The sequence below is a fragment of the Ambystoma mexicanum genome, chromosome 2p (assembly GCF_040938575.1).
Source record: "Ambystoma mexicanum isolate Mex_15411 chromosome 2p, UKY_AmexF1_1, whole genome shotgun sequence".
Classification (NCBI taxonomy): Eukaryota; Metazoa; Chordata; class Amphibia; order Caudata; family Ambystomatidae; genus Ambystoma; species Ambystoma mexicanum.
The window spans coordinates 880,524,787-880,550,896 of record NC_090923.1 but is presented as its reverse complement, the minus strand read 5'-3'; the positions used below and the strand labels follow the sequence as shown (position 1 = coordinate 880,550,896).

The 26,110-nt window shown below is 50.0% G+C and overlaps 1 protein-coding gene across 5 annotated transcripts in view; it reads left to right on the top strand.

Annotated features, from left to right (window-relative positions):
- Positions 1-26,110, top strand: part of ARHGAP35 (Rho GTPase activating protein 35) — an 849,836-nt gene that overhangs the window by 158,233 nt on the left and 665,493 nt on the right. The window contains exon 1 of one of the 5 annotated variants that reach the window (XM_069644576.1): positions 25,577-25,728. The exons of the other annotated variants lie outside the window; for them this stretch is intronic. The gene's annotated coding sequence lies outside the window, so the exon portion shown is untranslated. Of the gene's footprint in view, positions 1-25,576; positions 25,729-26,110 lie in introns of those variants that run through there. 5 annotated transcript variants of the gene reach the window in all.

The window sequence follows — 26,110 nt, the reverse complement described above, 5'->3', positions numbered from 1 at the left end:
CTGCATGCGTCCGGGCATTCCACTCATAAGGGTGTCTCTTTGAAAAAACACATGAGTGCCGACACTGTCTAACACGGCGTTGGCTCCAAAGGTTTTGGCAGAGCCGGGAACCGCGACAACGCATACAGGCATGTCGAAATCCCATATATGCGAGTCTCGCAACTATCGTTTTGGCAGCAGAAAAGCCTAAAAGCACGCTCTCTCATCGAGAGGAGTACTCTGAAAACCCCCAGCCCCTCTCTTGGGCTTTTTCTGCTAAATCCCCTCCTTCTAGAGGGCCTTTCCCTCCTCTAGACACCTGCTTCATCCCTGTGGGCCAGAGAGGTTCGAAAATTACATGAATAGACTTTTCTGAAAGGTTCATAACTCCCAGGGTCACATCAGACCTGGGGAGGACTCCTCCTGCCCCATTTTACCAAAACTGCAGAAGCTTCCACCTCAAACTCAGCAAGAAGAGGTTTTTGAGTTTTCAGAGACAGAGGAGCAAATGAGGACGCCTATAGTCATGAGGACAATGTTTTTGGGCAGGATACAACTGACCAGTGCCCAGACTGGGTACAAGATCAGCCAGCAGACCAAGCACCTTGGCTCTCACCCACTCCAACTCCTGACCCAGACGTCATTATCTGGACCCACCCTCCTCGCCTCAACAGAGGCAGGCATCGCCTATTGATGACCAAATGGCTTTCAATGCCATTTTGAAGAGGGCCGCAGACCACTTCAAAATCGCCACACGGGAAGCTGTTCAGGACTGATTTTTTTTTTTTTTTTTTTAGGACATTCTAAAGGAAAAACCTCCCACAAGTCGGGCTATTCCCCTGCTGATTTCCATTAAAAAGCACTTAGCACCTTCTTTAATGTCCCCTTCCTTTACAAGGGCTGCCAACCCTCGGGTTGAGAAACTTTCGCCCCTCCATCTGACCATGTACATTCGGGGGCATGCTAAATGCAGCAGAGACGGTGGGACGCACTCTTCTCAAGAGGCACTGGCTAAAGAATTCAGGTTTTAAGCCGGAGACTCGGGCCTCTTTGATAAACAAGCCCGTGGAAGATTCAAACTTGTTCGTTAAAGCTGTGTATGACGCCTTGGAAACGGCGAAAAAAGAGCATGAGATACTCCAATGTCTCAACCAAGTCACAGCCAAACCTTTTCAACAGCGGGGGGGTGGGGTGTAGGGGTTCAAACTCTCACCATTCCTTTAGGGGCCAGTCCTTCTCCCTTCTCCTGATCTCTACACGGACAGTATGGCGCAGGATGTGCCGCATGGCCCTCTGGACAAGGTTCAGCTCGCAATACCAGCAGAGGGGAAAAAGCAGAGGCAAGGGTAGGGGCAGAAACTCCACCCCAAGTGGCTCCCCGACCTCTGCATCAAAATGACTCGCCAGTCGGAGGTGGTCACATCGGACCAGTGGGTGCTCAAGGCAGCCACCCATGGTTATTGTATCGAGTTCCACCGGCCATCTCAATGCCATCCACCAAAGAGCAGACGCCTATCGGCACACCTGGAGATCCTGCTGGTAGAGGTGCAGATCCTTCAGGAAAGGGGCGCCATAGACGTCGTCCCCATTCATCACGTAAAAGAGTATTTATTCAGTCTACTTCTCCAGCACTGGATCTTTCATGGATTCACATGCTGTGAATATTTCCCATTGTCAGACGGGGATACCGCAATAACTTTAATATAGCAGTTTTCCTAGGGAAAATTTCGACAGTTTGCGTGTTCTATCGACGTCTTTATGGGTGCTTTAGGCTGCACCAATAGGACGTCCACTATAAATGGCCCTGCGGCTTCCCTTAAGATTTCAACCATCTCCAAACTGTTGGGATCACCCTGTGTTCTCTTGATTTTTTGCTCTTCGTATTTTCTAGGCAGCTTCACTGCTCCAGTGTGTTTCCAGGCCCATCATGTCAACTGTGGGGCCCGGAGAAGTCGTGGTTCCGAAACTTGCAGCCTCAAGAACGTTTAGGAAGGGGACGGTCATGCAGACTCTATTACCTGTAGCCCAATCACTCGGAGAACTGTGAGATTATCCAGGGGTTCTCCCAGAAGATGCTCAAAGACGGTAACTGGCGGCTGATTTGCTGGTTGTACAAGGGGGCCTATCTGGGCTCGGAGGTTGGTTTGACCCGCAGTGGCAAGTCTTCTACTTCTCCGGCAAAGACATCTCCTTCGGGCCAGAGGGCGCAGTCGGCAGCGCCTAAGAAACCACGCACAGGGGCAGGCCCGGCTTCGGATTTTGTAAAGAGCGGTAAGTCTTCAGTGGCAAGGCCGGTGCAAAAAGGCACTGGGTCGGGAGGCCCTGCTTCAGCCACGCCTGCACCGCAGGCTGAGAAGTCGAAGAATTCGAATGGCCGGCTGGAGAAACCTGCAGATCCATCGCACAGGCCCTCGTTTTTGGACAGGGAGAAGTCGCGGTCACATTCGTTGTCCTCGTTGACAAAGAAGTTGTCTTCGGACCGGCGTCATTCGCCGTCGCGCAAAGATTCTTCCAGACACCATTCCAGCACCGGGTCCAAGTGGCCATCTTCGCCACCAACACACAGGCTACTGGCTGGGGCCTCGATTTTCTCCCCCGACGACGACTAGCTCTGCCTTGCTGGCGACCACAACGTCAATGACCTCTTTGTCGACGGCTGTTTCAGCGGGAATGGGACCACTGGGTTCTTCGGTTCTGTGGGGGACTGATGGAGGCCCATTGCCTTCGAGGGAGGTGCCGTGGCAGTCTGGGACCAGCTTTGCACCTTTGCGCCTTTGCCCCCGATGGCGATTCTCCAGCAAGATCCCTCAACCTACGACTTTGCCTAGAATCCGGAGGAGGAGACTAATCAGTTCATCAACCCGTCGGCATTGGGCCTATGGCTGGCAGTTCCATCCAGGTGGGGCGGCCTGGGGGCTGTTCTGCCTCAGTATCCATTGGTCAACCAGCACTCCCTGCTCTCAATGCAGGTGCTGACTACGCTGCAGTCACTCCTCGGACAGTTGGATGCCCGGCTCCTGGTACACCAAACCCTGGTAGGGCCCTTGGGGCAGGATTTACCATCAGTTCCCTGACCGGATGTGGTGGGTGCCCCTCGCCAGGGTCAACCATGGAAGTCTCTGCAGGTTAGGCCTCCTGTTCCATCGCCTAGAGGATACACCCCTCTTCCTAGGGATCAGGAAGAAGGGGAGCTGGTGGAGTCTGAACTCGATAACGTTCCACAAGACCTGCTCTCGACTATTTCATCGTCACCCAGGCGGGTGGATACGTGGGATACGGACCCAGAGGTGAGCCAGCCCCCCCAACTAGCCACCCCCCCTCCCCAAGCAGCCCAGCACAGCCCTCTCTGTCCGATGTGGGCGCTTTTCATGCCATGATGGCCAAGGCTTGCCATGAGTTTGGCTTCGCTCCGGAAGAGGAGGAAAGACTTTTTATTTATTTTTTTATCATATGGGGAAGAGGCTGAAGGCGGTCTTCTCTATCCTCAATTTGGACCACGTGTGGCAGGAGGGCCTTCGCACGATGCGCCATCCTTTTAACAGAGCCTGGGGTCAAGGGCCGCTTGGAGAAAAAGTTAAAGGCACCAGAGTCCATGCCAAAGTACCTCACGTCGCAGCCCACTCCGGAGTCAGTGGTGTTGGCGGCTGCCAGTCGGAAAGCGTGTAGCCAGCATAAGTGTGCGACGCCTCTGGACAACGAGGGCTGTAAGCTGGATGCTTTTGGCAAGTAAGTGCTGACGGTGGGGGCGAAACCGGTGAAGTTGGCCAACTAGTTGGCCATCATGGTGCGCTATGACTGAGAAATGTGGCACAGATTGGCGCCACTGCTGGACCGTCTACATGAATAGCAACGGAAGGAGGCGATGCTTCTGGTGCGTGAGGGGAAGGAAGCCTCCAATCATAGCATTAATATTGCGCTGGACCTGGCAGAATCCAGGTTGAAACAGATCATGGGGTTGTTGTCCGGCGTCGGGCATGGTTATGCTGTACTGATTTCAGACCTGAAGTGCAGCACATGGTGGTGGACATGCCTTGTGAGGGGGAGCAGCTGTTTGGGGAAAAGATTGACGAGGCTCTGATGAATATGAAGGAGGATTCAGATATGGCGAGGACCCTGGCGACGCTGCAGGGTAGGCGTTTTGTCCCTTTCACTCATTTCGGGGAGCCTCTGGGAATGCCAGGTTTGCTTGATCTCACGACAAGCGTTATGATTGCTCCAGCTATTCCTCTCGGGAGTTTCGGCGATCTTACCAGTCAGATCAGCGGAACAAGGACTATCAAAATCGGTGAAAGTGGGATTCGTCCTCCGCTACTCGAGGCCGCCAGTCCAAGCCTCAACAATGACTGCGACAAGGGCAGTCGACTTGGAGGAAGAGTGGCTCAACATTTCGACGAGTGGCGTTTGATTACGACTGACCGATGAGTGCTGTACAGTACAGCCTCTTAGAGTTCCAGTGTCCGCCACTCCCTATTCCACCGGTGAAGGTATCGCAGCCACATCTACAGATCTTGCGGCAAGAGGTGTGCCTGATGCTGCAGAAAGGGTCTATAGAAAAGATCCCGGAGTCGGAAAAAGGACAAGGTACCTACTCCCTCTTTTTCATTATCAAACAACCAAATGGCGCCCCATTCTGGACCTAATGTGAAACGCCAAATGTTCAGGATGCTAACGTTGCAGGACGTTATACAAACGCTGCAGCCTGGGTTGTTTCTGGCATCATTGGATCTAGAAGATGCTTATTTCCACATCCCGATGCACCCCGAACATTGCAAGTTTCTACTGTTTGTGGTTGACAACGAGCATTAACAGTTTCGGGTTCTCCCCTTTGGCCTCGAGTCGGCTCCAAGGACGTTCACCAAGTGCCTGGCTCTGGTGGCGGCTTAACTCCGCAGGGAGGGGCACTATGTCTATCCGTACCTGGACAACTGGTTGGTCAGGGGGGCAACTCGTCAGTGGGAGTCGGAGTCTCTCCATGCGGCTATGCTCCTGTTACAGCGTCTGGGCTTTGCAGTCAACTTTGCCAAATATTGTCTGACTCCTCCAGGGACTTGGTTTTTCTAAGGGCTCGTTTTAAGATGCCGCTCCATCTGGTGAAGCCATCGTTAGAAAGGATAGGGAAGCTGTTATCCATGGCAAGTTCATTTGTGCCGGGAACATCAGTCACGGTCTGGGTATACAGGTCTCTTCTCGGCACCATGGCGTCCTGCATCCCACTCATCCCGAATTGTCAGCTTTTCATTTGTCCAGTGCAGGAGTTTCTCGCTTCAAGATGGTCACAGGTCCTCGGTTCTTGGTCCAACAGTGTTCTCTTATCCCAGGCACTGGCAGACGCCCTGCAGTGTTGGACTCACTCCGACAACATAGTGAGGGGTATGCCTCTGGTGGAGCCAGAGTTTCAGTATACGATTGTGACCGATGCTTCACAGGTCGATTGTGGTGCTCACCTAGACCAGTTAAGTGTCCTCAGAGTCTTTGTTGCACATCAACGTTCTGGAGTTTGTCTTTTTTTATTCGGCCCCTCATTCAGAGCTCGGTGGTACGATTTTTCTGACAGACAAAACTACAACTATGTTTTATCTCCACAAACAAGGGGGCACGCATCCCAAGCTTCTGTCCAGCGAGGCTCAGGCGGTCTGGCACATGGCCATAGCGCATAAGATTCGTCTAGTGGCTTACTATTTGCCAGGGGTGCAAAATGAGCCCGCAGACGCGCTCAGCCGAGAATCAGTTCAGATGCACGGATGGCGGCTGAAGGACGACCAGGTGGCGAGGATATTCAGGAAACGGGGACTTCCCCGCTGGACTTATTTGCCAGCCCAGAAAACGAGCAGTGCAGTCTCTTCGCCAGCAGGGTTGCTCATGCAGACTCGAGGGGGGGACACATTGTCATTCCTGTGGATGAGCCTGTTCGCGTACTCGTTCCCTCAGTTTCCTCTGATCCGGAAAACTATCCAGATGGTGCGCAAGGTTCCGTGCAAGGTGATACTGGTGGCCCCGTCGTGGCCCAGACAGACCTGGTTCTCTGACGTTCTTCATCTAGCAGTGAACAACCCTCTTCATCTGGGGTCAGAGCCGGATCTTCTGTCGCAGAATGAAGGAATGGTGTGGCATCACGTCCCTCAGCCTTGCAGCGTGGCTCCTGACCACGCCGAATTTGAACACCTAAGAATTCCACGGGACTGTTGCCGCAAGTGGAAGAGGTTCTGTGCCTGTTGCTCGCAGCAACTGAGCTTGCAGGTTTTGCTGCCACAAATATTGCCTTATCTTCTGCTGTTGGTGAAGAGTGGGGGAAGGGGAAATCTGGTGTTGACGTCGATTAAGGTCCAATTGGCTGCCATCTCCAGGTTCACCAGGCAGCGCAACTCTACTCCTCTGTTCAGCGACAGATTGATTAAACATTTCCTCAGGGGCCTTTCAACCACTGTTTGAGCCCATGTCCAGGATGGCAGTGAAGTTTCTCATGTTGAAGGTTGCTTATCTGGTGGCCGTTATGCCTGCCAGGCGGGTTTTCGAGCTTCAGGCTCTGGTTATCGACCTACCGTATCTGCGTTTCATGAGGGCTAAGGTTCTCCGATCTACAAATCCTCACTTTATTCCGCAGATTCCATCAGAGTTTCATAAGAACACTACGTTAGCCTTACTCACCTTTTTTCCAATTGCTACCATTCTAGCGCAGAAAGCGCTACATTAGTTGGATGTCAAGAGGGCGTTGAAGTTTTACCTGGACAGGACTCGGTCCTTCAGGATATCGAGACAGCTATTTGTGGCTTTCATCCCCTCCAACAAGGGGAAGCAGATTTCAAAGCAGGGCCTTTCTCGTTGGGTCTCATCTAAGATTTCCTTTTTCCACAACGAGGCAGTCGACTCCCAGCTCCCATTCTACGAGGTCGGCAGTGCTGTGGGCAGGCATACCGCTAAGTGACATTTGCCAAGCAGCTACATGGGCGGTGCCGCACACTTTCTCCAGACACTGTTTGGGTCAATAGCATGCAGGGATGTTCAGGCAGGGCGTGCGGTCCTCCTCCTGTTCCAATAAAGTAAGCCCTGCTGCTTCTGTGCTTCCGGGGTTTGGTTTTACTAATGCTGATGATCTTAACTGCAAATGCATGTTTATATATTGTGGTTCATGATTGTCTGGGGCAGGGTGTTAGCCTGTTATGCACCTCCAGGTTATCTTACTGTTATGTAGTCTATTCACAGCATGTGAATCCATGAAAGATCTAATGCTGGAGAAGGGAGTAGTTTCTTACCTGTAACTCAATTTCTCCAGCGTTGGTATCTTTTATGGATTTACATGTGCTCTCCGGCCTTCCCCATTCAGGCAAACCTACGTTTGAGGTGCCTCCATTTTGGTGGTTAAATCTGAAGGGAAGCCGCAGGGGGCGGGGCTATTTATACTCGACGTCCTATTGGTGCAGCCTTAAGCACCCATAAAGACGTCGATAGGACACTCAGTGTTTGAAGTTTTTCATAGGAAAACAGCTATATTAAAGTTACCGAGGTTTCCCAGTCTGACGGGAAATATTCAAAGCATGTGAATCCATGAAAGATACCAACACCGGAGAAATTGAGTTACAGGTAAGAAACAACTCCCTTCCTTGTACCCAAAAAGGATCTCGCCATGTACCCTGTGTTAGACTTCCCTGTGAACAAATTTGTCAACCACAAATGTTCCAAATGACAACATTGCAGGAAGTAATCCCACTGCTGGTGCAGGGGGTTTACATGGCAACATTGGCTATGAAAGATGCATACTCCTACGTCCCCTTTCCTCCATACTTATGGACATCCCTCCGTCCTGTGGGACGGGACCAGAGCGCTTTGTAAAGGCATCCGAAAATTTCCCCCAAACTTTTTTTAGTCCTACGCGGGGCCCAGCATGCAACCGTAACCCCGCCCATCTCGGCTCTGCCCCACGCATCGGCCATCAGTCCTTTTCTCCGCTTGTTCTGGACTGGATGCGCTTGTACCCTCGAAGATCTTCCCTTTTTTCCTCCTCTCTGATTCTCGCTAGCGATCGTGTACTAGTCTTGTCTGTTGTTCAAACTAGACTTTCCAGATTTTTCATCATGTCACCGACGCTTCGCAAGGGCGGATCCCCAACCTCTATGTCTAGAGTGTTTGGGTCCAGATCACTGTTGGGACTCATGTTTTTATTGCGACTCCCTTTTGGTCCGGGCACTTCAACGTTGGTTGGAGCGGTGGGAGGTGGTGTTTCAACATACTCCTCCTTTGCATTTTCATGTGTTTTCGACAAAAAGAAGAAACGCCTGGTAAGTTCTTTACTTTTCAGAGCACCCCAGCCGGGAGATGCCTTTCCGGCTCTTCCCGAGCCAGGAGGAGCATTGATCGCTCTGTCACCGGGGATTGCCCCGAGGTGCCTTCTGGGCCTAATAATTGTACCTGTGTTTTCTCAGAGGGTCTCTGTAAGGGGCCTGTGGATACCGGAGCACGCTCAGAGGCCCCTCCTGTGGGGGCTGCCTGTAGACCCTGTTCTACTGAGTAGTGGGGTACCGGAGCTCGCTCTGAGGCCTTGTTATCGGCTTCCCTCAAAAGTACCGCAGTGCGCCCCGAGGCCTCTGCTGGGCTTGGTGTTACCGAACGGATGTTCGAGGCCCACGCTAGTAAGGCTGTTACCGGACCTGGGTCTGAGGTCCCTCGTGCAGAGGCTAAAGCAACCAACATTTGAGAGGCCTGCCAAGGCCTTATCGGTGAAAGTTGTTCCTCACCGTTCCCGCTCTTGTGGCAACGCCAGAACTGTTGAGGGGGCAAGGAGTGAAAGTTCCTCCTTTACCGGCAGTGCCGAGGTCCTTCCTGTGGACCCTAGTTTGGCCACTGGTATGTCGCAGAAACATTCCAGGCCACATAGCTCGGCTGAGCTTCCTTATGTAAAGGCTAAAATTAAGACCTCTGACCCACCGACGGGGACAGGTGATGGCAAAATGGCGGCCGTTACCTCCACGACCACGGCGGCCATTTTGGGCACTCGCCCTACAACTACACCATCGGCCTCAGGTGTAGGAGTTGATTCTGCGGGTGAAAATAAAATTCCTTGTACGCATCCGTTTCGTCCAGTTTACGATTGGAACGCCCGGGTGCCCCTTCTGCACAATGTCTTGTTGCTTGTGGGTTCGGCACCTTTGAGTTTTGTGGACACTTCGGGGGATGGGCCTGTATGGCAACCCTCCCCTCTACGTCCCTGGAATTATCCTCCTCATGAGGGGCCTTCTGCGGCAGTTCCAAAACCGAATTGCGAGTTCATGACCAACTCTTCATCGGATACACAGGACACAAACTAGGTCAGACTATTTCCAAACAGACCTTATCGAGATGGATAATTGTCACAATATCAGAATGTTACAGGCTTGCAGGAAAAGACCCTCCTGAACGTTTAAGAGCTCATTCCACAAGGGGCATGGATACATATACGGCCATTCAGAGGGGCGTACCAATAAAAACAATTTGTGAAGCGGCAGCGTGGTTTTCCATACACAAGTTCAATTAACATTATTCACTTGATTATTCCCTTGGCCAGGATGATTCTTTTGGCAAGGCAGTACTTGCATTCTATCCATGAAAATGTATGAATTCCAATTCTACTCTCTCCGCCAAAACATAACACTGCTTTGGGAGCCTGTCAAAGATGAGGAATGCGTGGGAGGACACCATCCATTCGAAGAACAAGTTACTTACCCGTGGTAACGTTCTTTCGACTGGATGTTCCTCCCACGTGTTCCTCATCACATTCCCATCCTACCCCTGAGTAGAATTTCCTGTGCTATTACTGTTTCCGTTCCATTAAGGCTGAGTATGTCATTCCCGTGTTTTAGGGGAGGGAGGGAAAAACAGAACTGAGGCCAACGGGCGCTGCACGTGCTATATATGCCTTCAATGACATCGCCCTCAATGAAGGCCTTAGAGGGACATCTTCTCGACGGCCAGCGGCCTCTGGCCATTTTTTCTTTAAAACATTTTTTTTTTAAAAAAAAATTCTGAAGCTGGAAAAGTGTCAAAGATGAGGAATACGTGGGAGGAACATTGTCGAAAGGAGGTTACCAGGGGTAAGTAACTTGTTTTTCTCCCACAAAACACACGCGTAGAGGACACACCCACCTCACAAGTGTTTTCCTCCTCAAAAAATGACTCCTAAATACAGGTTCCCTCCCATGCATCTCCAGTAGGAAACATGGGGACACATCAGATTAGTGGGTATTGGATACAGTGGCCCACATACCAAAGAGTTAATCCAAGCACAGCACAGGTTTCTTCTGCAAGACAAAGATGCAGAGAGAACACAAAACTGCTAGAAAAGGAAGTAGAGGCATTGCTATTAATGAACACCATTGAACAACTTCTTCAGTTTCAGGTAAAAATGGCATCTACTCACTTTATTTTCTCAAATACCAGACCCAAGACCATTGTTTATATCTAACACCAGCAAATAAGTATGTAAAATGACCATGTTAGGGGAGTATTCCTAAAGTCTTACTGTGGTAGTAAGACTTAAGTAAGCTATCCCAGTGATTTGTAGATCTCCAACTCTGTCAGTCTGAACTAACTCAGGACCTTGGTAGAGTGGCAGAGCAGTCAAGCTTATCTTAAGAGGAAGATGTGAGCTGTAGGTAAGTACATTGAAGCTTAGTTAGACATGCACACCAAAGAAACTCTTACATTTAAAATGTATATCAAATTATATATTTATTATATACACATCAGAATCAATTTAAATATTTTAGACGTTTAAACTAGAACATTTTGGAATGCTTGAGAATACACTTAAAGGATGCTTTCACTTTAGTGTTTGTTCACAGTTACAACATTTGTACATAAGTTTTGAAAAGGAAAAGACCATGTTATTGTATTATCGGTTATTACATGCACTTGCAGTTTTTAAGTTTATACGGTAATACATTTACTCTGCAACACATATAGTGAAGTTACTTTAAGGGAGGAAAATGGTTAGTTTGTGTAACATTAGCTTGGTTTAAGGTTCTAGAGAGGGTTTCTTCGCACAGCAAGTCTTTAAGTCCAGAAACGCAACCCTAACTACAGGCAGTTCAGAGAGGGCTCAAAGTCTTGAAAAGCAGCAGAATACGAAGAGTTACTGAGGATTTCTTCCAGTCTCGATGTTATAGAAGCAGCAAGTTAACAAGGGATACCTGTGAAAGGACTCGATGAAGGGTCACAAGCAGGAGCGTGAGTCGGAGGTAAGAGGGGGTGACCCAGGACACCACTGGGTGCACTCCAACGCTCTGAAGTGACTTCTTGGAATCAGGCAAGCAATTCCTTTTTCCCCCCACAGTACCTTAGGTTTGAAGAAAATGTTTGTGCTGGATGCTTCGATGTTTCAGCTCTGGACCCAACCTCTGGATTCCTTGGTATGATGACTGAAGGCAGGACAATGGACAGATCTAAAAGCAGCAGTCTCGGGAGGACCTAGGGCACCACTTAGTTCACTCTACGGTTTTGGTGCCTTTTCTGCAGCACCAACAAAGGACATGGATTGTCCAGTCAATCTTCGCTTCCTGCACTCTGGTGAGGGGGTCTGGGCGAGTTGGATCGGATCTCTGGAGTGTTCTTACGGGTTCAGCAAAGATTTGGATGGATTCAGCATTTCCACGATGATACACTCGAAATGGGCCGCAGGTCTCCTAGTACTGTTTCCGCAGCTCTGGAAACTCCTAGGACCTTGGGAGATGGCTCAATTCAAAGTTCGTCTCAGGACTGGTTGTTCCCACCAGCCAAAGGGAAGAAGTCTTCCTCTTCAGAGCTCCTCTGTCGCATAGAAAATGGGGTGGAGACAGCAGTGTTTGCTTCAGTGTTTGTTGCAAAGGGTCTGCAGGCATGTTTTTTTTTTTTTTTTTTTGTTTAGTTTTTTTCCTTCGGTTACTTAAGCTTCCAGTGGTCGACTTGCTTTTCACTCCAGAAGCCTCACCTTTTATACATTTCCAGCACACACTCCTGCAATCTCTCTCAGCCTTTTACAGAAAGGGGCGTTTACAAGACCCCCTGTGGGAGCTGGTCCTATTCAGGGCACTCTGGCAGACAAAGGACAGGGGGGTGGAAGACTCCTCCCCCACTTCCTGCTTTCCCAGACACTCTGGAGCCTAGGCGCGGATACCCAAGGGTTGCCGCCAAAGGCAAAACACACACTGACCTCCCCCTCCCAGAATGTTAGATGAAGGGCTTACAAAGGACAACCACGCTAGCAATGGCGAACAAAGAAGGGAGGCCCAGAGTTGGTACTTGGGTGCCCCTATTGTGCACTACCAAGGCTGTGGTATAAAAATGACGATAGTTGGTAGAACACGTCCACTGCTACCAGCCATAGCTAGGAGATTGTCCATGTGACTAAAAAGTCACAGGAGTAGAGAGAATGGGGATACTATGTATCCATTTTGGCACTCCACTGAAGGTGGTGTGTGCCATCTCTCAGACTATAACATTTTGGGAGAGATTCCTAGTATCTCTTATCTCTCTATCCTTAAGAACTGTAGTTACTTGCAGATATAGAAAAATAATCTTAAAGGAAGATCAAAGGGGTCCCCAACAACACTGCCTGGACGGAGCTGTGTGCTGCAGTAGTGAAAACGGATGCCTTTAAGAGCTATGGAGTAGACAGACTCCATAGTACAGGTAGAATACAAAGAATAGGGTTCCAAAAGACAAGAGCCCACAAGAATGAATGAGTGGAGAAAGGTACCACTCATTCAGGATTTGATGAAAAATGTCCAGAAGTCAAGCAAAAAGTGCTGGGGTGGGGGGGGGGGACTTACTAGGAGAGGGGATGAAGCATAAAAATGATAGATCTCCATAACATACCACACTTCAAGTACGTCATCCCGCTATTCAGGAGAATAGCCACAGTAGACATGAATGATGCTTACTTTTTCATATTTCAATGTTTCCTAGTCACAGAAGGTTTTTATGGTTCGAGTAGGAATACAACACTACCAATTGAAGGCACTTCCTTTTGGAATAACCTCAGCACCTTGTGTATTTACCAAAGTACTTGTGGTAGTGGCGGTGCACCCCTGCCGCCAGACTATCCCTGTGAACTCCTGTCTGGACGACGGACTCCTAACCCATCTCAAGAAAGAGTGCAGGTAATTCTTTTGGTAAGAAAAGTTATTAAGCTCTTGGACATGATTAAATCTTGCATCTATAAAGTACCTTATGCACGCCTAAAATTGTGCACCATCCAGCAGTGGCTTTCATGTCGGTAGTCTCAAGTATCCGACAAATGTGACCATCTAGTGGTTATATCAAGAGGTGGCGAGTCAAACCATTAGAACATTACTATATGACCAATTCAAATGAAGCAACTTTTTACCAACTAATTAACGCACAAATTGACTAATACATGTAGGATCAGATTGGGTAAACTATTGGCAGCATAGCTAAAACAAAAACTGTATGTACCCATATCAAATCCATTAGAAGCCTTTCTATGACTCATTTATTTTTTTAACTAAAAACTCAGACATGGTCAATCACTTTTTCCAGTAATATCAAAAGTTCATTACACCAGAAGTATATTGTCCACTGTTTCCAATATCAGACTGCGTCTCTAACACAGTTCATTATAACACCTATAAATCTGATATGGTGTCAATAGACGGCATCTTTCCTTAGAAGTCGAACAAGCCATTCTTTGCCCTAAAAAAATGGGGAAACACTGATGGCTTTCAATTGAATGGTGCCCTTTCTTTATTGACCTTCTTGCCCCCATTCTTCTCCTACTCTCCTACTATTTAATACTTTTACAGAAGATCGCCATGCCATACTTTTTCTAACGCATTGATTTAACAAAGTTACTCACTGTATTGACCATCTTATTCCTAGTCCATAGTCCCCTTTCCTCCATACTTGTGGGACATTCCATCCTTCGGTATGGGATTGGAGCACTTTCGTCAAGAAGAATCAAAAATTAAATTTATATTTTTATGTGGGGCCACAGCATGTGGCTGTAACCCCGCCCTCCTGAGCTGCGCCCATTACTCTACAGTCCTTTTCTATCGCCAGGTCTGAGAACATTTTAGCAATAATAGAGGATACATTTTAGAGGGGACAAGCGGGCGTATGAAGGAAAGGGGACTGTGGATTTAGGAGTAAGATGGTCACTACTGTGAGTAACTTTGTTATACTCTTATGTCCTGTCCCCTTTCCTCCATACTTGTGAGAGATTCCCAGGCACGACCAGAGGTAGTAAGGGTGGATGGAAAATCCCTTCACTGAAACAAGTTTTTGAGGACAGCCTGGCCAAATTGGGCATCAGCCCTGAGCTTAGGTCTAAGCAATAATGCTTGCAGAAAGCTGATGGGGGAGGCCAATGTAGCCGCCTTGGCGATGGACTCCCAAGGAACATACTTTTGGAAGGCAACAGCAGACGCTTTGCAGTGGACTAGAGGAGCATGGATGCCCTTAGGTGGTTGAAGTCCTTGGATCTTATATGCTTCTGAAATGCATGAGGCAATCCAACGGGAACTGGATGCTTTGGAAGCTAGTTTCCCTTTACCGGATGTAACAGAGTTGTGAGGAGCTTCTGAGTTCCCCCGTTCTATCGAGGTAAAGCTTGAAGGTTCGCCTGAAGTCCGAATTGTGTAGAACACTCTCGGCATCGGATGCCGGGTTCGGGAAGAAGACTGGTAAGGAGATAGACCGATTCAAATGAAAGTCAGTTACCACCTTAGGAAGGATGGATGAGTGCAAAGCACAACTTTATCCTTGTGGAAAGTGAGGAACGGATGTTCCACAGAAGGCATGTGGAGTTTGCTTACTCGCCTTTCGGATGTAACAACCTTCAAAGAAAGGCACTTAAGAGCAGTAGTGGCCATGGGTTAAAATGGTGTATGGCATAAAGCGGTGAGGACTGCGTTTAATCCCATTTGGAGTGTGTACTGCCGGGAAAAGATGGAGTCCCGCAAAATGCCTTTTGATGACTGGATTAGTCAATGAGAAGGAACAGCTGTCTGTGGACAGGTAGGCCGCAATGCCAGATAAATCTGTTCTGCAAGACAGAACATGAATGCCAGAAGCTGCCAGGTGAGACACAAAGAATGAAACTGTGTCGACTGTAGCATATCTGGGGTCGAGCTGTTTAGCTAAGCACCAATGGCAAAACGGAGCCATTTTCTCCAATATTGAGCCCTTGTAGAAGGGCCTCCTGGCTGCTTGGATAATGTGCATATTGTCCTCGGACAGATTAAACTGCGCTAAAGATAAGAACTCTGGCACCAAGCTGAATTATTGTGGGCAGGGGTGCCACATCGGGTGATCGCTCTAGTGAAGAAGGGTGGTAATCTGCAGCAATCTGATCGGAGGAAGAATCGACAGATGCTAAAGTTCCCAATACCAGAATCTGGCTGGCCACCAAGGAGCTATGAACAGGAGAGTGCAATTTGATGCAGTCCGGAGCATGCAGAGTGACCGATGAAACGGAGGCAATGGAGGGAAGGCATAAGCTCCGAGGCCATTCCTGGATGCATAAAGAGGAAGTTTGCTGTTTGTAGAATTTGCAAAGAGGTCCACCTCTGGAGTGACCCATTGATGTGAAATGTTGGAGAGGACATTACTGTTCATTTCCCACTCGTAACTGGCTGCCGACTGACGGCTGAGTGAGTCTGCAGTTACATTGATATGACTCGGGATGTGTACAGCCTGTAGCCAGACCTTGTGCTGAATGGCGCAGTCCTACATTTGTATGACTAGGTCCACAAGGAGAGGTGACTTGGTGCCACCCTGATTGTTGTTGTAGAACATTGCCACAGAATTGTCTGTGTGAATACAGACTACCTTCTTGGTGATAGACGGTTGAAAAGCTTTGAGCGCCAGGAACTCAGCCACGAGTACCAGATAATTGATATGAAACTGCCTGTCCTGAGGCATCCACAGATCGAATACTTCGAGGTGACGGTGTCGCTCCCCACCCCAGAAGGGAGGAGTCTGCGGTAACCGTCACTTGTGGGCAGGGGCTCCTGGAAGGAGGCCCCCACTGAAAATTTGTTGGTTGAGGACCACCATTGTAGATCCACTGACATGCAGGATGGAACTGAAATTATCTTGGAAAGATGAGGCGTACCCGGCTCCGAAGGGCTAGCTGGGTACGCCTCATCTTCAGAAGTGCAAGGGGTAGAGCTAGCACTTAAGAGGCCATGAGACCCAGAAATCTTTAGAACCACCAGGCTGTCATGTGCAAGGACTGGAGGAAGAGCTGACATTTTGCCGATAGGTCGGCAATCCTGTCCGCTGTTAGAAACACCTTGGTACTGAGTCTATTCCAACGGAAACCCAGGAAAATCGGGTCTTGAGGGACCATCAAGGACGATTTCCGCCAATTCACCGACAGCGCAAGATGGAATAGGAGCTGAAGGAGAGACTGAAGATTGGTCAATACTGTCTGTGGGCAAGGACTGCGCAGGAGCCAGTCGTCCAAATATGGATATACATGAACCCCCTGCAGTCTGAGGAAAGCTGCGATGACCGACATCTTCGTAAAGACACGCAGCGCCCAGCTGAGACCAAAAGGGAGTACACAAAACTGGAAGTGTTCCGTGCCCACAGAGAACCGCAGATATTTCCTATTTGGGCTCCAAATCAGAATGTGCATGCATGCATCCTGGAGGTCTACTATGCTGAGCCAATTGCCCTTCCGAAGAGAGGACTTTATTTGGCAATGCATGATCATCTTGAATTTCTCTTGGGGAAGAGATGGATTGAACTGGGAAAGATAGAGGATAGTGCGCAGGCCAGCCTGGTTTGGTTTGGGCACTGCAAACAGACGGGAGTAGTAGCCTTCCCCTTGCTCCCTGAGGGGAACAGGCTCTACCGCTCTGAGGTCTAGAAGTTTCTGTACCTCGGCTCTGAGGGAGGATGACCCAGTCTGCTGGATGGGAGGGTTGAAGGGTGGGATAGGGGGAGGTGCAAGTGGAAGTCCGCTAGAGCGATTGACAAAACCCATCGTCTTCGGTGATAGTCTGCCACGCCTCCAGATGAGACGAGATTCGTACTACCACTGGAGTCTCGTGCGACTGACAAAAAATATAATTTCGATGATTTGTCGGCAGGGAGACCACCTGTCTCTGGAGAGGAGGCTGATGGCTGAGAGAAAAACAGGCCACCTTGCCGTTGTTGCTTACGGTGGGGCCCGCCAACCGGAGCTACAGATCGGCGCACACAGCGATCCTGAAACTCCCTGAACCCAGAGCAGGACCGAGTGTGGGACTCTGACCTCTGTGTATAAGGAGCGTTAGCCAGAGCTTTCGTCAGGACAGATACAGACTTGGCGGTTTGATTACTCGCCTTAGTCTTTGTGAGTTCCTAATCTGTGGAGGAATGGAAGAACAACTTACCATCAAAAGGAAGATCCAGCACTTTGTCCTGCACTTTCTTTCAGAACTTGGGTGCATGGAGCCATGCTCGGCGAGAGACGTCAACCCCAACCATAAGGCCTCAAGCGGAGGTATCTATGTGGTGTGCCCCGACCTCCAGTAGTTCCTGTGCCAACACTCTGGGGTCCGACAAACCGGCTTTGAAGTCTTCTAGCCTATCCACGGGAATACATTCCTGTAAATCGGCTAGATTTTTCCGAATTGGAAAATACTTTCTTGCCAATGGCATAGAGAAGTTTGTCCTCCTTGGAGAGGATTTGGGCAGTTGAAGTGGAGGATGTAGAGGCTGGCTTGGACTGGAGGGTGGCTGCTGCCACCACCGTTGACGATGGGAGCAGACAAGCCAACAAGACTATCTTCCGAGGCATGAAGCTTGTATCGAGCAACAATCCTCTTGAGATGCTGCCCGGAATGGGGTTTTTCCCAGACCTTACGGGCCTCAGCCAAGACATCCTTCTGGAGGCACGGGCTGGTGTGCTCCTGAGGTGATAGAGTGAAGGCTCCAGAAAGCACCCCCTCCTGTGGATCTGGGGCCTCTGGCACTGGAATGTCAAGGAAAGCCATCATATCCAGCACCCTGTCATGAAATGCTCTAATAGAGCGGGGCTGTCCTGGTCCGCCTGGCCCTTATCCAGTGAAGCGGGAGCAGAACTGATCCGCTGCACGTGGCTCCTCCGGTCTTAGTTTTGTCTAGCGGAGCACGCAATGTTTTTTCTATTGGGGAAAGCGGAGGAGGAGGAGGTAGATATCAAATAGTTAATTGAGTCATAATACTTGAGCTGATGCAGTTCTATTTTTTTTTTTCTTCAATTGCAAGGTCATGGCATGTCTTCCGATATGATGGTTTCTGCAGTGCTTGCAATTCTGCCATTCCTTCAAGAAAAGCTGCTGAATGTTTGCTTTGGTACAGATATTCTGTCCTCTAACAATGAAGAGACGTCTGTCATGTTGTGAGACACCCCTGTATGTTCCTCTTCCAGGATCTTCATCAGCTTGGTTTTGTTTGCAGCTAAAATCATTGTACCATCTAAGTTGAACTTTGAAAGAGTTACTGCAGAAAATTTGTAATTACTCAAGCATTCCTGTAGATCAATGTCAGTTGTGCGAACAAATTACCATCTGCCTTCAACTGCATTACAGTGTCTGATACTTTTGTCTTAACAACTTGGCATGCACTTTTACACAGCTGAAGGTTCTCTTTCTTCATTGGTGACCACAGGATACAACTCTTTGATTCAATCCGGTCTTCTTTAAAGCTGTTGTACATTTGGAAACCTTTTTCTGTCATTCACGATGTGTCCTTCTGAATCGTTTTCATCAAAAACTGCCTTTGTTGAGATGTTGACAAGTTCTTTTCCATCATAATTCACAGGGTTAGTCCATGCCATGATCGAGTTGTAGATCTGTTGACTGTCTTCCTTTTGGTGTTTTGACTGTTCGTAATCTGTGATTTGTACAATTTCATTTGTGCTTCTATAGACCGCCTTGACAGCTCAGGAAAGGCTACAATTGATCGTGCTAGAGCCTGTTTCTTTTGAGTAATATTAACCACACCACCAAGTATTTTCTTTGCCTTTTTTTTTATTTTTCTGAACCTAAAACACAAAAGGGTACTTTTGTCTTGCTTGCTACCCAATTGCCTTTCTGATCTACATGTCCGAGTGTTTGCTGTCAATCCGTTTCATTTGTGCTAAGTACTACGCTATCATTCTTGTGCGGTTTATCAAATTGAGGGCGAAAAAGTACTTAAATTCTTTAAGTGATGAAAGGTGTAAATCCCAGTTTGCCGTTCGGGTGCAACTGATAAATATTAGTAGTGTCCACCGTATGAATGTGCTGAAGAGCATCTCTGAGTGTTGGTTTTTCGTGAGACTCTTTAGCTTCAAATGCTTCCATTTTGGCCATCACATTCAAATTTCCTCCATACTTATGGGACATCTCTCCGTCCTGTGGGACGGGACCGGAGCACTTTTGTAAAAAGCATCCACATTTTTTTCAAAAATGTCCCTCCTCTCTTTCCTGCGCGGGGCCCGGCATGCGGCCGTATCCCTGCCCACCTTGGCTCGGCCCCGCGCATCACCCATCAGTCCTTTTCTCGCACTTGCATCCTCGGAAGATTTCTTCCCTTTTTTCCCCTCTGGCTCTCGCTAGTGTTTGTTTACTAGTCTGTCTTTTAAACTAGATTTTGCAGACTGTTCATCGTGTCACTGTCGCTCCGCGAGGGCGGATCCCCATCCTCTTTGTTTAGAGTGATTGGGTCTGGAACACCCTTGGGACTCCTGTTTTTACTGTGACTCCCTTTCGGTCCCGGCTCTTCAACGTCGGTTGGAGCGGTGGGAGGTGGTGTTCGGACGGACTCCTCCTTCGCATTTTCAGGCGTTCATCTACGAGAAGAAAAACCGCCCGGTAAGTTCTTTAATTTTCAGAGCACCCCGGCCAGGGGATACCTTCCCGGGTTCCTCTCGAGACGGGAGGGGCGTTGATCGCTCTGCTACCGGGGTTCGCCCTGAGGTGCCTGTCGGGCCTAATAATTCTACCAGAGCTTTCTCCGAGGGTCTCTGTAAGGGGCCTGTGAACACCGGAGTACACTCTGAGGCCCCTCCTTGGGGGCTGTGTGTGTAGACCCAGTTCTACTCAGTCGCAGTGTACCGGAGCTTGCTCTAAGGCCGTTCTTTCAGCTTCCCTCAAAAACAAAACCGGGGTACGCTCCGAGGTCTTGGCTGGGTTTGAGGTTACCGAACGGATGTTCGAGGCCCGTGCCGATAAGGCTTCTACCGGGCCTAGGTCCGAGCTCCCTCGTACAGAGGCTAAGGATACCAACAGTTCTGAGGGGCTAGGCAAGGCCCTGTCGGTGTCAGCGCACTGTTACCGCTCTTGTGGTGACACCAGTTCTGTTGGGGGCAAAGAAGAAAGTTTCTTCTTTTTCCGGCAGTGCCTAGGCTCTTCCTTCGAAGGCTCAGTTGGTGGTTGGTATGTCGCAGAAACATTCCAGGCCTCATAGTACCGGCTCTGCCGAGGTTCCTTACGTTAAGGCTAAAATTAAGACCCCTGATCCATCGACGGTGACCCCTGCCTCACTTCCTCACGTGCCGCAGTTCCCCTCAGATGAGGACAAAATGGCGGCCGTTCCCGCCACTACCATGGCGGCCATTTTAGGTACTACCCCCTACAACTACGCCATCGGCCCCTGGTGTAGGCTTCGGTCCTTCGGGTGAACCTAAGGTCCCTTGTGCGCATCCTTACAGGCCGGTTTATGATTGGAACGCCCGGATTCCTCTTCCGCACAATGTTTCGTTGCCCGCGGTGGCGGCTCCTTTGATTTATGTGGATACGTCGGCGGAGGGGCCGGTGTGGCACCCTTCCCCGTTACGTCCCTGGATTTGTCCATCTCATGAGAGGCCTCCTCAGGTTCCGAAACAATCTCCTGATGCCTTTTTCGGTAAATTTCAAGCGCTTATGCGCACCGACCCCATGAGGGAATATGTCAAAGGGCTTTTCAAGGAGATATGTCCACCCGTGCCTCTGGCTCCACCCGTTCCGACGGTGGTTCCGCTGGCGCCTCCCTTGCCGTGGTGCCTTCCCCTGCGCTTCCGCCTGTGCCACCATTGTCCCCGGTGGACAAGGCAGTGCCTGACACAGTTCAGCAGGATCCTGACGTGTCAGATGGACCCTCAAGGCGATCAGGACAACGAGGACCTGCCCCGCTCTACCAGAGCTTTCCATGACTGGGTACTGGAAATGATGAGCTTCTTAGATGTTCCGGTGCTCGAGGCACCTGCTCCGCAGGAGGGCGTGCTTTCTGGGGTGTTCACCTTGTCTCCTTTGGAGCATACCGGCCTGTTCTTGCAGAAGGACGTTCTGGCCGAGGTCCGAAGAGTTTGGGAAAAGCCACACTCGGGACTTTTTGTCAATAAAGATTGACGCGAGGTACAGGCTACATTCCTCGGAAGAAGTGGCCCTGTCTTGTCCGCCTCCCTCCTCCACAGTGGTGGCTGCGGCCACGTTGGAATCCAGACCTGCAGCATCCTCCTCCTCCGCGATGGCGACTCAGGTCTTGGGAAAGGAGGACAAGCTCCTGGACTCCCTAGGGAGGAAAATCTTTGCCAATTCGGCCTTGAAGCTCAGGCAGGCCAATGCAGAATTGATTTTGGCGGGAGCTAACATGCGGCTGTGGAGAGGTCTGTCGGAGTCTGAGGAGCACATTCCGGTCGAGAAGCTGGAGGATTTCTGACGAGGCCTTTCCGATGCCAGGGTCTTTGCCCAGGATCTCCTGGAGGCTGCGGCTCATCACGTAGATTCCTCGGCTCGGGGTCTGATGCTTGGGGTTGATACCTCGCGGCAAGCATGGCTACATGCCACTAAGTTCTTGAAGGCGGTGCAAGACAAGGTTCTGGACCTTCCATTTGATAAGGAGCTTTTTCACTCTTCTACTAATGTAGAGCTCACCAAAACCAAAGACCGCACTCAGACGGCCAAATCATTGTTTGTTCTGGTTAAAGCTCCCTTCAGGGCTCAAAGGCCATTTTCGCAAGGTCGACCTTCCTCTGTTTTTAGGGGCTTCCTCGACCGCAAAAATCGCAGAGTGGATACTCCTGCAGGGAATAACCGCTGTAGACAACAGCGTACGCAGTATTTCTCCCGCTCCTCAGCCTTCTCATCAGGTTCAGGTGGCACCGCCACCGATAAACCTGCCAAATGAGGGCAGTGGGAGGGCGCATTGCGTCTCATTGGGAGGCGTGGCAGACCATCACAGAAGACAGATGGGTCTCGTCAGTCACTCGAGTGGGCTTCCGCTTACCTTTACCCCCTACCCCACCCCTCAACCCTCCTTTTCAGCTGTCGGGCTCACCCTCCCTCAAGGCCGAGGTTCAGAAACTTCTGCTCCTCAGAACTGTGGAACCCGTTCCCCTGGGGAGCGAGGGGAGGGCTTCTACTCCCAGCTGCTTACGGTGCCTAAACCCAACCAGGCTGGCCTGCGCACCATCCTAGACCTTTCCCAGTTCAATCTTTCCTTACCCCAAGAGAAATTCAAGATGATCACGCCTGTCCAGATTCGCTCCTCGTTGCAGGCGGGCGATTCGCTCAGCGTGGTGGATCTTCAGTATGCGTACACGCATATCCTGATTTGGAACCCACACAGGAGATAACTCCATTTCTCTTTGGGAGAGGAGCACTTCCAGTTTCGGGTGCTTCCTTTTGGCCTCAGTTCGGCGCCGCGTGTCTTCACAAAGATGTCGGTGATTGCGGCCTATCTTCGTCTCCAGGGTATCCATGTGTATCCCGATTTGGACGATTGGCTCCTACGCAGCCCTTGTCCGTTGGCAGCAGCGGGCAACCTCCAGTCTCTCCTTCAGCTCCTGTTCCATCTTGGGCTGTCGGTGAACTGGTGGAAATCCTCCATGACGGTCTCACAGGACCTGACTTTCCTGGGTTTTCGTTGGAACACGATAGACTGCCGAGTGTATCTGACCGGGGACAGAATGGCGGATCTGTTGGCCACGTGTCAGATGTTTACGCAGTCAGAGAGCATGTCGGCCTGGTGGTTCCAAAGGCTTCTGGGCCTCATGGCCTCGTGTGTACTGGCTCTTCCTCTTGCTCGTCTCAAATGAGATGGACCCAGATGGCTCTTAGGGTTCCTGGCGTCAGGCTGTGGACCCGGAATTCCAAACAGATAATGATTCCGGATTCCATGAGAGTGGACCTGGACTGGTGGTCTCTCAGCAACCTGTCAGTGGGGGTGGGGTTCCAGGACCCAGCCCCCATGGTGACGATCACGACAGACTCCTCCCTTTTCGGGTGGGGTGCGACGTTAGATCTTCTTCAGGTCTCGGACCTCTGGTCACCTCAGGACAAGCTCCTGCACATAAATCAATTGGAGCTTCTGGCGATTTTTCTGGCGCTCAAGGCGTTCAGACCTCTCATTGTCAACAAGGTGGTCCGCATAAGAACAGACAATGCAGTGTCAATGTACTACATAAACAAGCAAGGGGGAACGAAGTCTCCCTCTCTCGTGGATCTGTCCATCCAGATTTGGGAGTGGGCCGTGCTTCATGGGGTCTGACTGCTTGCAGTGTACATCCCGGTCCGGCTGAATGTCATCGTGGATGCCCTCAGCCGGCAGACAGTGGTCAGCTACGAGTGGGAGTTGAAGGCGGAGATCCTCTCATGGATTTTTTCACGTTGGGGCACACCGGAGGTGTACCTCTTCGCCACAGCGGTAAAAAAGAAGCTTCCTTAGTACGGCTCCAGAGGGGGGCTGGGAGCCTCCTCTCTGGAGGACGCACTCGAGATCCCATGGCACAACATGAGAGTTTACGCCTTCCCGCCTCTTCCTCTGGTTCATCGAGCAATTTGGAAGTTGAAGAGCTCTGTCAACTGTTCTCTTCTACTGATAGCTCTGTGGTGGCCGGCCAGGTTTTGGTTCTCAGAACTTCAACACCTGTCTGTCCGCCGATCAGGTTACCAGTAACTCCCGATCTTCCTCACCAAGGGGAACGGCAGATGTGGCACCCCTCCCCACAATCACTCAACTTGGCGGCATGGTGCCCGAGTTCACGGCTCTAGAGCGTTTGGGTTTGTCTGCGGATAACATGCGCATTATCAAGGCAGCCAGGAAACCCTCAACCAGATCTCAATACAAGAGTAAATGGCTCAGGTTATATCATTGGTGTTTGGAGAAAGAATTGGACCCGAGGGTGGCGACGATTGACACAGTGGTGTCCTTCGTCTCCTCCTTAGCAGAGTCAGGGGTTCATGTCTTGTCCTGCAGGACTTATCGCTCGGCGATTTCCGCCTACCTCTCTACAGACCGGTGTTCTTATTCGTTAACTAACCCGGTGGTGAAGAGACATTTTGCTGGTTTGACACGCCTCTACTCTCCGGTTCGTAGTTTGCACCCACCTTGGGACCTAAATGTAGTCCTGCCGGCGCTGTGCCATAAACCCTTTGAGCCAATGGCTACGGTTGACCTCAAGTACGTGTCCTCTCTGGTAGCCGTTACGCCAGCGAGGAGAGTGAGTGAGCTCCAGGCATTGTCGGTGGAGCATCCTTTCTTGGTCTTTCACAAGGACAAGGTAGTCCTTCGGACGAACCCAGCTTTCCTACCAAAGGTAGTGACCGAATTCCATCTGAATCAGTCGATTTCCCTTCCGGTCTTTTTTCCGAACCCTGCCTCGGAGGCGGAAAGGGTTCTACACTGCCTGGATTTCCAAAGAGCTCTTAAGTTCTACCTGGACAGGACTGCCGAGCTTCGGAGCTCTTCCCAACTGTTTGTGACCTTCGGTAAACCCCAGGGCAGACCGGCATCTAAGGCACCCATTTCAAGATGGATTGCGGCCTGTATCACAGAATCTTTCACCGTCCAAAAGCTGAAACCTCCTAAAGGTATCCATGCACATCAGGTGCGAGGCAAGGCAGCCGTGGTTGCTTTTCAGAAGTATGTTCCCTAGGAGTCCATCGCTAGAGCGGCTACTTGGGCCTCCCCATCTGCTTTCTGTAACCATTACTGCCTCGATATGAGCTCTAGGGCTGACACTCAGTTCGGCCAGGCTGTGCTGAAGAACCTGTTTCAGTAAGGGGTATTTCCATCCACCCATAGTTCCTGGAAGGATTGCTTGGGGATCTCCCATAAGTCTGGAGGAAAGGGGACGGGACGTAGGAGTATTGCCAGGTTACTCACCGTAGTGACCACCTTACTCCTAGTCCCTCTTCCTCCATACGCCCGCCGCCGTCCCCTCTAATAAGGTTCCTCTGTTATTGCTAATGGGTCTTGACCCTGCGATAGAGAAGGAGTGATGGGCGATGCGTGGGGCGGAGCCAAGGTGGGCGGGGTTATGGCCGCGTGCCGGGCCCTGCGCAGGAAAGAGAGGAGGGACACATTTTTGAGAAAAATGTGATGCTTTTTACAAAAGTGCTCCGGTCCCGTCCCACAGGACGGAGAGATGTCCCATAAGTATGGAGGAAAGGGGACTATGGAGTAAGAGTAAGGTGGTCACTACGGTGAGTAACCTGGTAATTTTTAGCCATAGCTAATTTTAAAACAGGCTTGTAAAGGTCAATGTTACAACTGTTTTTGATTATGGGGTGACAACAGATGTTTTCTCCAACTTCTTCATGAATGCGAGCTGTTTTTGTGTGCTTTTTGGGCTGGCACGGCGTGGGACTACACTCTAGTTTCTTTTGTAGGAGCATCACTTATAATGGAATTGGAAGCTGACCAAGTTGGAACTGTAGTGGGTGATTCTTACTGTCTTGCATTCATCAGTCTGTTTCTTCAGCGAGATTACAATGTGTATCCAGAAACTCTTCTTCGAAACATTCTTGAAAATCGCTCACCGGCAAGACTCCGCCATCATCCAAAGTAGGTCCTCAAGCCTGTTGGAATCTAAAATAACCTTATTCCTCTCTGTATAATCAGTGATTTGACTGCTTACAGGATTCTGTGGTTTGCGCCATTTGGGATGTTGCAAAACATAACCTCAGACGGGGACTGAAGACTCTTCTGCAGTGATCAAATTGTTGATGCTCCTGATATTTCAACTGAGTTTAGGACATCTGACAACTGCTTCTCCTGATAGACCTCCATAACTGTACTGTGCAAAGTTCCTTTACCATACGGAGTATCCGCGAGTAATTCAATATTGTCAGCAGCACAGACAAATCTGGCTCTCACCAACTCCGAGGGAATGAAGATCCCCCACACTCATCTATGCATTTTATCACCTCTGTGGACTTTTATTTTG